At 39.8% G+C, this 13589-nt stretch overlaps 1 protein-coding gene across 1 annotated transcript in view; it reads left to right on the forward strand.

Moving 5' to 3' along the window:
* The window catches only part of asxl1 (ASXL transcriptional regulator 1), a 148703-nt gene that overhangs the window by 88537 nt on the left and 46577 nt on the right, over nt 1-13589 (forward strand). The window lies entirely within an intron of this gene.

The following is a 13589-nucleotide window of genomic DNA, read 5'->3' on the forward strand; positions in this document are numbered from 1 at the left end:
ACTTCCTGTGTTGTTCCACCCTTGTGATAGTTTGTTCACCTGTCCCTCGTTAGTCTTCCCTCCTAATGTAATTTAAATCTGTGTATTTTACTCAGTATTTACCAGTTCATCCTTGTTAATGTTGTGTTAAGAGTTCCAGTTTTGTCAAGAGTTTCTCAGTGTTTTCCTGTGTTTGGACATCAGATTGATTTTTTCCCCTAGACCTTGCATGTTTATGGGTTTTTGGACTCCCTTTGCCTGATAACTTTGGTTTTGGCACTCGTGCTCCTGTAAGTCTTTGTTCGTTTCCATTTTATTTTGCTAAATTTATTTAACTGAGCAAGTTCTACCCTTTTATTTGGTCTGCATTTGGGTTCTATTCCTTGCTCTTTATAACACCTAGTAGTCATTGTCATAGTCATCACCTCAGTCCACAAATACATCAGAAATGTGGACAAAAGATTTCATACCTTTGTTGCCAACAGATATATATGCTATCAGAGAAGCATCAGACATTTGGCAGTGGAGATACATCCATACAGCATAAATTCCAGCAGACTATGCCTCAAGAGGGTAGAGCATCTATTGACCCAAAATAGATGGATTGAAGAACCAGAGTTTCTGGGGAAAGTGGAGGAGAAATGGTCAATTAACAGACTGGATTCTGACATTGTAGATGGAGATCCAGAGGTAAGGAGAGACCTAATGGTAAATGCTGTCGTAGTAAGTGGCCTCTGTAATGGCAATCATCAGCTGATGGTGTACTTTTAAGACTGGAAGAACCTTAAGGGCTCAGTTGCATGGTTTTTGAAGTTGAGGAGGAGTCAGAAAAGGAAGTGTCTGCTGGAAAATGTCCATGGAGATACTCAAGCCAAAGTGAAGCATGAAATGCACCAGTTGAAAAGTACAGTAGGTGGATAAAGCTTGTCTGCTGATGATCTTAATGAAGCAGACACAGCAATCATTCAGTTCAGTCAGCAGGAAGAGTTCCACAGTGAAATAGAAGCACTCATATCAGGTATGTGCAGAGTGAAGAGGTAAAGCACCATTTCCAAGCTGGATCCTATTCCACAGGATGGGTTGATCAGAAATGGAGGGCCTTTGAATAAGGCTCCAGTGTTTGAAAGCACAAACATCCTGTCTCTCTCTCTTCTCTCTAAGGAGCAGCATGTTTCTTCTTACACTATAATCAATGCAAAAGTGGGGGGTAGATATAGCCAAATAGGTTGTCTAATGCCCTACCATTAAATGACACTTTGTCAGGTTTACCGGCACCTCAGTTGCTGGGCGGTGCCATCCACTCGCAAATTCGAATAGGTAGCTACCCCTCACTCTTTTTTGCCTCCTCTTCAAGCCAATATCCGGTCTAGTGTGACTACAGTCCAGCACAACTGAGATTTGGTTGGCATGGTTGAGATATCGCGTCTCGGAGCACAGTCTTCTCCAGTCAAAGCGTGGCATGTCTCCAGATCAAAGGAGTAAATCCCTCTACTTTGGGCTACTGCTGGGTGCAGTGTGGTTTTGCAGCTCTGGTCCTCCTGCTGTCTGGGAGGCTTTGTCTCTTGTTGTACTCCACAGTGTGCAGCTCGTCTTCAACCCTCTTCGTACTTTACTCCCTGCTCACTTTTATACTTCCTGCTCTCCTACAAAGCAGACTCCTCTCCTGCTTGCCCCTGCTTTGCTTACATTCTTTTGCTAATATCCTTGTTTTACTAAGTTTTAGAAAGTGGATCCTGGATACTTATACATGACAGAGACTTAAATTAATGAAAGAAACAGAAGGCTACCACCATATTTTTGATAACTTTTATTATTTCTCGATACTGTGTCTGTGACTGGAAACCTGTGTTGAGGACAGAGAGAATATCACAAAATCTGTGAGCTGCACAGACTGTGAGCAACTGACAGAGAGAACTGCACAGGTTGACAACACTGAGACGCTGGATCAAACAGCATCATATATATATGCTGCTGAAAACAGACAAATCTTTTATACAGGGGATTACTTCTGCTGTGGAGCATCCTGGCACAAATTTGGCCGATGAACTGCTCTGGACGTGCTCTAACACCACTGGATCAGCTATTGGGGCTCCCAGACTTGCCTTCCCTAGTGACGCCAACACCAGACCAAGAGCATCAACTCCAGCCAGGGCTTGGTTTGACGTTGTCCGCCACACCTCATAAGCCAGACACCATTTTGATTGGAGACTCTATGGCAAAGACTGAAAATCTCACTGTGAATGACACATCTGTCAGAGAGCTGACAGAGCTGCTGCCAGGCATCCTCTCTACACATCAACGTGATTGGAACATTATTATTCACATTGGATGTTTTGACATTCTGCAAAGATTGTCAGTCACAACATGTATTCATATCAGTCCTCATTTCAACATTGGGGAAAGGCATTGAATCTTTCAGCAGACTCCTTACCCTGAATACATGGCTACTCAATCATGGGATCGGGTTTATTGACAATTTCAATATCTTTTGGAACTATAAAGAATGTTTTAGGCCTGATGGGGTGCATCTAACCATCACTGGTTGCAGACTGCTCGGTGCCAACATGCATCATGCTTTTGGCATGCTGTACCAAAACAAGAATACATAGATAAGTGCCATCACAGGCAGAGAGCCTCACCAGACCCTCTGCTCCACATCACCCAAAGCATCCAGAGGATCTTTCTGTCCTAGTCAGGACTCCAATGCCCCTCATCCCCCTCTTCATCACATTCTCCAGGGAACAAGCCTTGACGACAATAACCAATCAAAGAGTTAGTTAAAGCTGCTACAGTGAAGTTCAGTCAAGTTGGTGAACTATCAAACAACAATAACCTCAGACGTCATCACTCAGGTGTCAGATCTATCACGAGACAGACACCACGCTGCATCCTTAAACATACTGATGATGTTAAACAGCTGGTGACATGGCCGAACACATTGTAGCAATCACAGACCATCTGGTACCCATTTCGGTAATCTGAAATTTGTCAGTGTTCAGCCACAGTCAGTCTCCACACCTATCACAAATCCTCTTTCATTAATGATCTGATAAGTGAAAAGAACTTGCATTCTATGTTTTTAGTTGAGACCTGGCTAAACAGCAATGCCGGTGTAGCAACACTGATCGAGGCTTGTCATCCAAATTATGCATTTTAACAGTCAGTCAGACAAACAGGAAATGAGGAGGCATTGGAGCCATTTTTTCTAACCAGTTTGTGTGTGATGACAGTGACCTGGGTTCACCATTTGAATATCTTGCTCTTGAGCTCAAAGCAGAATTATGGGTGCTCTTCATTACATTATATCGACCACCAAGATATTCATCTCTGTTTATGCAGAAATTCTCAGAGCTGACTGCACTTAGTGTAATTAAATATGACAGAACAATCCTGAATGGACATCTGAACACCCATATCAACAAAAAGAATGACTTTAAAGCCATGGAGCTTATGAATTTACTGGACTGCTTTGAACTGATCCAACATGTAAATGAATTTACTCATCAGCATGGTAACGTCCAGAACTTGGTAATAACTGGGTTATAACAGGGTTATAACAGGGTTAAACATTGATAATGTTTCAGTGTTAGAATTACCTGTTTCTGACCATCACTGTGTGTTTTTTGATACCAAACTAATCTTAACAAAGACTAAAAGGAAATGTCTGGTTCAAAGATGATTCCTTGATGGTTAGGCTGAAGAAAGGTTAAAAAATAAAAAATATATTATGAAATCATTTGAGCCACACAGCTATGACTGCTTCCTCCACTAAAGGTTAAAAGAGGTCGACTGACAAAATCTACCCATGGTTAAACAACGGCAGTGTTAGTGAGAGGAAGAGAATTTGTTGAGCAGCTGAAAGAAAATGGAGGAAAACTGGGCTCACAGTTCACTGTAATGGGTGATTCTCTGAATTCGGTGCACATTGGTTTCTCTGGTTACTGAAAAATATACCACAAAAAACTGCGTTTCTGAGCATTGCATCTGATGAAGGACTGTTTGAACCTCTGAGAAAATATGTTTTCCCACCTTAGGCATGAAATCTAAAAAATTATTAGGAATTTCTTTGTCACTTAGGTTGTTTTAAATTCAACCCCGTAACGGGACACTTTGATCCCTGTATAAGTATAATTCCAAAACATTTTCAAAGTTATTCTTCTAGTGTCTTGGTAATCACCTGGCCCTTTTGTAAAATAACTTATTGTAAGTATATTTTATTTGATTCTAAATGATAATAATTTGACTGTCAAGGAAGATATTGTAACTTTATGTACAAGCGGTCTTCATAAGAATCAGAATGCCTTTATTAGTCTGCCGAAGGAGAAATTCCATTAAATAGATCATGAAAATATACTAAAAAATGAACATTAGATTAGGCTTTCGTATATTTTCTACTTGTCCTCTAAACTTTGCATACAGTTCAATAAACACTTATCTAATATTTGTTATTATTATCCAAAAATGTATGATATTGTATCAAATAACAGGGTTGAACACACTATAACAGGGTTGAACACACTGTAACAGGGCTGAATGTATGACAACATTTAATCAGATTGAAATTGATTTTAATTCATTAAAACTAACAAGAGGAAAAAAAACAAATCATTAGGTACGTAATATTTAACATTGTTTAAAAATAACATCACATTTAGAACGGATCTGTCCTATGAGAAGAAAAAATGACGAACGACAGCGCAGGCTGAATGCTGCATACAAAATCTCACTGGAATCTCTTTAACAATGCAACAATTAACATGACAACACAGTTACACTCTTGACTATAAACGTTAACATTAAAATAATTTCATATGTTCTTCACAGGCTTTAATAGAATTAATCTGTCATCTGCAGTATTAGCAGTAAAAAAAAAGTACATTGCTGTCTGCTCTAAAATCTGGAAATTGAGCGTTCACTAAACTCTGAACTAATAAGTTTGATGAATGAATATGAATGTTGATGGTCTCTTGTTTTATCTGATCTGTTGTTCCTGCTGTTTATGGTTCTTTCATCATTTAGTCAAACAATTTGAATCTGAATTTGCATGTGACGTGAATCACGTCCTGTCACGGGCTGAGGAGGCGGGATGAGCTCAACCACATCATCAAATGGATACCACAGTACATCCTCTTGTAGAGGCCAAAAGAACCTGTTTTTGGTTATTCCGGCATGGTGCATGCATTTCACTTGAACGTCGGTTTCATCTGTGGCAAGGATTATTCCTGGGTACAGTGCTTTATCATAAGTGAGCACACACCACTCCCCGATTACCTCTGGGTCATCCCAAATGATTTGTTTCTGCCCTTGTGACACAGTAGCTGGTGACACAGTGGCTGGGACTTTCCTGACAAAGCTGAAATGCTTTGTATTCCAGCATTCACATTCAAGCTTTCCATAGGTGGAGCACATGCAGCTGACATCTCGCAATGTTATCTCCCCCTCGAGCAAGAGTGATGACCGCATGGTTCCTGGGACTGGTGGAATGGTGAATGGTATCCTTTGCAGTGCCTGCTCAACAGCTTCATCTTCGATAAAATACAATTTGATTGAAGTGTCTGTCTCGGAGAGGGCCTTGAAGAGCTCATAAGCATTGTTGATGTCCCGGCCATGGCTGATGAGGTTGTCTGCTGATCTTTTTAAGGCAGCACCAACACCATCTGGTGCTCCTTTGCCATGACTGGACTCGAAAAAATTCCAGGTCCCTCTCAGTCCTCTCTTGTCAAGCTCTGTACTGAAGAGAAAAAAGTTTCCTTTCTGCCTGTACTGCATACAGGGCCCATCACTAAAAAAGACACCTCTGGGTGTGTGGTCTGCAAATAGTCCAGTGCAGGTTTCAAATGTTCCCATATAGCAGCTGGACTCTTGTGCTTGGATAGTGAAATGGAGGTAAAGCAGGTTGGCTCTTGGTTTCCACCAACATAGATGACCCCTGTGTGAAGTGTGGCCTGTTGGTGGGATGATCCAAAGTGTATTGACTGAATTTCAGTGCTGTATTTACAAGAAAAGTTCTCAGAGAAGTCAATGTGGATCAGGCATTCACCACTGGCCATGCAGCTGCGCAGTCCACGGTAGTAGGCATACTGTTGCCTGATGTTGAAGAGATGCCTCTTAAATTTAGTGATGTGTATGTGGAACCTCTCTGCAAGCTCCTCTTGACTGCTCTCAATGGTTTGTTTTACTGTTATTTTTGTGACTGAGCTCTCTTCATCATTTGATTTTGCTTTGTCTTCTGTGGCCCACTGCATATAGGTCACCTTCTGTGCACCATTATATGAGCTTGAGAGAGGAACGATTCTGTTCATACAATCCTCACATTCTCCATACATGCAGGCCTTGCTGCCAGTGTCACAGCAGGCAAGTTCTGCGAGGCTCTCTAAATCTGAAGTGCCAATAAGCTTAAGCTGACAAAGCTTGTCAGCCAGAAAGCCCAGGTTTTCATGTAACCTGCATTGGCATGTGTTGCGGTCTGAAAGGGAGGGGTGGACAACTCAGAAGGGTCGCAGCCGGCAAAATGAGGCATAGGAAATGTGACTGGTGTTGTTTTCTGCCAGAAACTTCCTGTGAAGACTTTTCATCGTGTCTACAAGGTATTGTTTTTGCATTTTAATTTTCTTCTTTGTTATTGTTTGCTTTTTCCCCGCAGTCATCCGACTCACATCATCTCTTGTTAAGAATGTCTTCACCTTGCTCACAAGGGATTTATCAGTGTACCTGTTGTAAGGTTGTCTGGTGGAATTATTACTCAGGTTTCCATTCTTATACAAGGTCCTGCATTTCTTTGAAAAGCCTAGTGCTTTCTCAGACCACCTCTGCAGCCTGTATTTCTTGACTATCTTCCCAACAACAACCTCAGCAACAGCTTTTTTTCCTTTTTCATTTCTGGCATTCTTGTACTTCCCCCTAATGTCATGAATTAGGGCTTCATGGTGCAGTAAAATTTTCCTCACCTTGCTGTTCACAGTACAATTCTTCAGCAACTGACGGACTTTGGACCTGGGAGAGTCTTTATTCTTGGCTGCTCGCTGGAGTCTTTTCTTGTATTTTTCTTTCTCATTCGTCTGATGTTTGAGTTTCCTTTTTAGTTCTTCTATTTCTTTGCGCAGTTTGTCTCTTGCTTTTCTGGATGCTTTCTTGCCCGCTGAATGACTAAGATGAAACCATACAATACATGGAAAGGGGACTGTTAGTTTTACAGATTAGTTGTTACATTAGTAGTGACATAGAATTTATATATACACTAGGACACTAGGGTGCAATAATTGACCACCATGGCTTTGTATGTGTGTGTGTGTGGGTGTGTGTGTGTGGATGGGTGGTCTGAATTCACTATTAAAAACAGTAAACCATGGCTCCCTTCCTACAAATGTGCATTTCTTAGGAGCTACTAGAAAATCAGATTGATCATGTATAAAGCTGTGTATAGAGCAGTGTTTTTTAATCAAGCTATCATAATTAAAACCAGACACTATTTCTAACCACATATTTCCCTCACCGTGAGGACCCTGGTCTGGCTTGTTCTGCATCTTGAACCTCACTGTCAGGAGTATGTGGGGGGGGGGGGGGGGGGGGTTAGAGAGGTAGGCCCACTGTTTTCAATCTCAGCTTTCCTTTTCTGTCTTTCTTTAGCCTTCCGCCATTCCTTCCGCTTACGTCTTTGAGCTCTCTTACTCAGGTCATTGATTGATTTCTTTTCCCTGCTTCTGAATCTCTTTTCCATTTCTCACGCTCTTCCCTGAGGTATTCTTCCCTTTTCTGTGGATCTGCATTTCTTCTTGCCCTGTACTCTCTTTGCCTCTCTGCATTTGATTTAGCCATCTGATATCTGAAAATAATGAACATTAAATAACATTTAGAGAAAAGGGGCTGGCTGGCTTAAGTACAGTCCAACCTTCAACCCCGTAACAATGATTCAACCCCATAACAGTGTTTTTTGTTACGGGGCTGAATGTTACGGGGTTGAAGATTTTAGCTAAAAGTAGCCATAAGTCCACATAAGCTAGGGTATGGAGCAACATATGGCATGAGGAAAACAAGAAATTAATATATTTTTCCAAGACAATTGTTTACTTTTTCCAAAACAATAGTAAATATCATTTATGCATGTAACAGTGTTGAAAGGTTGAGCTTGACGATGTCAATCTGACAATAAAAATAATGAAATATAGGCAAGAAAGTATGCTAACACTTACCTCTCTTTACAGTTTGAGTGGGAAAAGACTTGAGTGATGTCACACTGAAGCATTATTTTAAAAAAGGGGGGGAATGGTATGCTGTTACGGGGTTGAACAAAACTGGGGGACATGCTTAAATAGTGCTATTTTATAAATAATTCATGTATTTTTCTTATATTTCTTTGATTTAGGTTAAAGTAGACAGGGAAATGATTATATTAGCAGGAAAATCTTGAGATTACTGGCTCTTTTTATTTGTTTTATATTCACTGAAACAATAACTTTGGTCAGTGGGGACATGCCCATTTGGCTGACCTCTACGCCTCAGCAACCCATAACATTTTTCAAAACCTAATTTTTAAAATATGTTATTGTGTTATAATGCAAAGACACATGAATCTTTCCATTTCTTGATTTAAAATGCATTTTGTGGTTTACTTTATATGAAAATCTTTGAGGTAAACATGTGGGACACAAAGGGCACCGAATTCAGAGAATCACCCTAATATATAGATAGAAGAATCACTGTCTATAAGAAAGCAATATGTCTGGCAAGAAAGGATTACTTTTCCAAGATTATTACAGAAAATGCCGGCAACTGTGGAATATTATTCTATACTACTGACCAGCTACTACATGTGGAAAAGTGATGCCAACCCCCCTGGTGTCTTTGTTCTTTTGAGTTAAACTTAAAAAATTAGGTCCGGCACAGCTGACAGCCGTATTTCCATACTTCTTGTCTATATTTGCGTTCTTGTGGACTTGAGAAACATCATCATTCACAACCCAAATACTGTTCCAAGTACAGTTCAAACGCCTGTTGAGTTCTTGCTCTCCCTGTTTTCATTGAGGTGACCTGCATGGCCTTGGGACAGCTACGTATCACAGAATGCACTTTGCACCAACAAGTGGCAAAATACACCAAAAATGATGGAGAAGAAAACTCACAATTGTAAGTTATAATTTATACTACTATACTAGTGTTGCTGGTGTTGCTGTGTCACAGAATGTAGTTTTAAGATGTTTTTGGCTAGAATTTAGTTCTTCAAATCTGGAGTCGATTTAGCAAGCCAAGTTAAAAATATCTCTCCAATGTTCTCAGAAATGTGTGAGGTCCCACTGGCAGGGCTCGTTTCAAATATCTTTTTATGATCTTTTGTTGTATTTAATATGTACTATGTTTATTGCTTATTTGTGTTTTTACCATTTCATATTTATTCAACTGAATTGTCTGATATGTTGCTACATAACCATCATTGCAACTGACCAATCACACTGTTTTGATGTCCAAAGCCTTTCTAACACGTAGTTAACATTGTGAAAGGGTCTATTTGAATCCAAACCATGATATGTTTAGTCTTGTTGCCAAAACATAACCAAGCAGCGACAGAAAACTGAAAATTAAAAAAAAGAAAAGAAATTGAAAATAACAAGTGAACTAAGTCTACAAATAACAAGAATATAATAATAAGTTCCTCACAGGACATGAATCCCAGTCTCACAGGTTAAAGTCCTGTGTTTGACCCATTCACCCGCCATGACCTGCTCCCTATGTGGACTTTGTTGCTTTTTGGTCAGTTGCAATGATGGTCCTGGAGCAGCAATAATTATGATGTTGTAGGAACAACACCAATGCAGTGATATCAGATAAAGCCAGATGTGGTACAGGCACTTCTTGCATTGATATTTAGTGATGTTTGTGCACCTAACTATATGAGGCCTGTCAGACTGTCAGAGTATTAATTTGATGTTGATGTTTGATACCAAGAAGACAAACGGTATAGGAATGTAGGCTAATCAATATCAATAATATTCAGCTATTAAAATTATCAAACCTCCCCTGTACTTGCCTGTTTATTTGGTAGACCCCGATAAAGCTAATGGGTACTGTAATTCAATAGTCCTGCAATAAATGTTAAGTTCAGAAAGATTAATGTTAAGGTTTTTTATGTCATGTTTTTAGAGTTTCTGTCCATCCCATATGAATGAAGACGGACTAAATATTAAGAAATACTCCTTAGTGTAACCCAGTACAGCTCAACAGCAACACAAGGAGGTGGAGTGGCCCTCCACCTATCAGAAGGTCTTTGGTTCCCTGCATTCTACTACAATCTGCCTTGTGCAAGATACTGAACTCCCGTGTGTGTGTGTGTGTGTGTGTGTGTGTGTGTGTGTGTGTGTGTGTGTGTGAATGTGTCTGCTCGTAATAAGCAGGCAGCACCTAGCCACCAGTAGACAAATGTGTGTGTGTAAATGGGTAAATGCTGACTTGTGCTGTAAAAGCACTTTGAGTGGTCCAGTCCATTTACCTTCCTAGAAAAAAAGCATGTCTTGTATGGACCGGGCAGTTATACAGGTCCTCTTCCACCACCGTGCTTCAGCAGTAGTCCAGAGCAGACAAACTAAACACTGGCTCTAGGGAGGCCCCTCAGTGTTTTTGCATTATCTGAAGGTGACCATAGGTTCTCCCAGAGTTCCTAATCTGTACATCCTGCACATGTGTGTATGACAGGTCCTAATGCCTGACTGGTGAGTTTTTGTAACCCTAACTATTCTCCAACCAAGTTCAAAGCTTGTTTGTTTCCAAAATCACTACTGTTTTCACCTTTCTTCTTTGTGTTGCATCACTGCCACCTACTGGGGATGATATGCTGTCATCTGACGTTGCCCTTCTTTTTTGTTAATCGGAGCATAACAAACCAACATGAAAGGTGCATACCACCAGCCACTGCATCGGATCCACGCCATTAAATTACCAGAGTACCAATCCGCTAAAAAAGATCCCATGTCTCTATCTATCCTATAATCCAATAAATCCTACTTACAGTGCTTAATAATAACAACATGTTCAATATCTTCTGGAGTATTACACCACTGATGAAGATTTGAAAGACTTTTTCCAATTAAATATTGAGTTGAATCAAAACATACAAGCCCAGTCCTCAGCAAGTTTTATTCAACTTTGTCATGATGTTCTGCTTTGGTGTTTCCTCCAAAATCATGTCCACTTCTTGCTGTAGTGCTCCAGTTCCCAATTTTGTCATTTTTCTTTGGTGATGTTCTGCCTGTTATTCCTTTTGCTTCAGTTTTATTCAGTGGAATTTACATGATCTGTCCTGTTTGAGTGCATCTTCTGCAAACGAATGCTCCTTGTCTTTTCCTCTACTTCATACTGTAAGATGGAAATGATTGTCTTTACAGTTGAACATGGACATGGATTACTTACAAGTTATTAACTGTAACAAGATAAGTTATTTCCTTCTGTGCATCAGGTTGTTGATGTGTAAATCAGAGGGTCAATACCCATACTTACACTCTTGAGCAAGACTGCATCTATCTAAATATACCAACACACAGGGTTAGGTTTAGGATAGTGTTCAGTGTATCCCACAATTGACTGCAGTCTACTGGTCCACACTAGTCCAGCTGTTGCTGGTAATGCACCTAGACTGGTCTTAGAACATGTGGCTCTCCAAAACACAAATGTCTTGATCAAGCTTTAATGTTTTGTTGGTTAATATAATTTCCACATAATGAACACGTATATAGGATTAACAGTATTACAGTTACAATCATATGACAAAACACACATTCAGGAGCTGAGAAGACTGGCAATTCAGAAAGTAATTAGAGTCATAAAAGAGGGGTTTAACTAAAGCTTAAAGAGACATTTGAATGGTGTCTGCTTGATAACATTGTTAAGAAAGATATTTCTCAAAATAATTGATACAAGCATATAGTATTTAGTATTTATGTGACAGTGTCAGATTTACAAATATTCTTTTCTCATTAGGAGGATTATTGATATTGAGTTCTAACCATCTGTGGAGGTTCTTTTATAACTTTATAGTGTTTGAATCAAACATGTCACCAACTTAAACTGTTTTATGTCTGATGAATATTACTACAGCAGATCATTTGATACAGTCTTATGGCAGTGATATTGTAACCCAGTGTCAACTTGATCTGTTTTTTACAGCCCACTGACAGATGTCTGCAGTAAATCACATCACAGCTGTCTCTGTCTGTCTTCAACTTATTGTGCACTAGTTTCATTTTGTCTTAGTGACCCTATGACAATTAGTATGAGGATCAAAAATGTAATTCATGAAGTCACTTTTTGCTGAGAAGCCAGCTTACCTCTCAACATTATGGTCTGTGATTCATTCATTGTAACACATTTCCAGTTAGCAAATTAGAATTCATCACCTGAAGGCTACAAGATTTTGAACATGCTTGAGTTGCTCAGCTGCACACATGACAACACATTTTTAGTCCAAGACTGTTGGTGAAGTGCGGGCACACAAATGACACAACTGAACCAGGTGTATTTTTTACAAGATCATTCCACCTGGAGAACTCCAAGACTGGATTAAAGGTCCAGCATGTGATTTAATGGTAAGGTTGCAGACTGCAACCAAGTGAACACCTCTTGCCTCACCCTCCCCTATGGTGGCCCCAAAAAATGCAATAAACAGGCCTAGTCAAGAACCAGTGTTTGTCCGTTCTGAAGAAACATGGCAGTGCAACATGGCAGACTCCATGGAAGAAACCCTGCTTTCTCTGTAGATATAAAGAGCTTCTATTTTCTTATGTTAAGGTGATTATATAACATAACTGTGAATACTATATTACATTTCTGCCACTAGATTCCCCTAAATCCTACACACTGGACCTTTCAAGTATCGCAATATTAAAAGAAAATCACAAGAGGTCACAAAGGGGTAATGTGATGCATTCTTCTCCAGATACATATACATACGTGTTTGTATCAAACAGAAGAGCTGGTGTAAGAACAGCACAGAAAGGATTTACAAAAAACACAACAAAGTTTATGGCTGAAAAGGAAATGTATTCTTCAGAGACAGAAAAATCATTGTAAAAATCTTGTAATCTGCACTAGCCGAGAGGAATGATGTTCAATGTGCTTCTATATAAGAGGAGGCAGACAAGCGCCTGACTTGTTGAAGCTCAGGTTATGCTCAACTAGTTGCTCAATGCGCAACTAGTGTGTATGTGATGTTGTCTGACCACATTGGGAATCAAGTGTTTATGTAGGTGTGCTGAACAGCCACACTTGGATATCACAGAGAGGGGAGACACAATATTATGAAATATGCAGATAATGAGCACATTTTCAAACTGTTCCTCTTGGAAGTCATTCATAGCATTGACCTCAGTTGCTCACATGAAAAGTGACAGGAAAGAAAAAGATGAATGAAAAAAAGAAGTAGAGCCAAGGTTAAACCCTGGCTCCTTTCTCACCTCATCCAGCTGACCAGTCCCAGTGTGAAGTGGGTTTAAGGGGAGCTTTCTGAAGCTTGTCGACCATGCAGTTCTGATGAAGCATACTCTCAGTTTGTGTTATGTGTCTCATTGGTTCTAGTTAGTTATTGGTTATATGCAGTGTTTGTGTGAATTGAACAGTTAGTTTTAGAA

The sequence above is a fragment of the Chaetodon auriga genome, chromosome 10, assembly GCF_051107435.1.
Source record: "Chaetodon auriga isolate fChaAug3 chromosome 10, fChaAug3.hap1, whole genome shotgun sequence".
In the NCBI taxonomy this organism is placed as follows: domain Eukaryota; kingdom Metazoa; phylum Chordata; class Actinopteri; order Chaetodontiformes; family Chaetodontidae; genus Chaetodon; species Chaetodon auriga.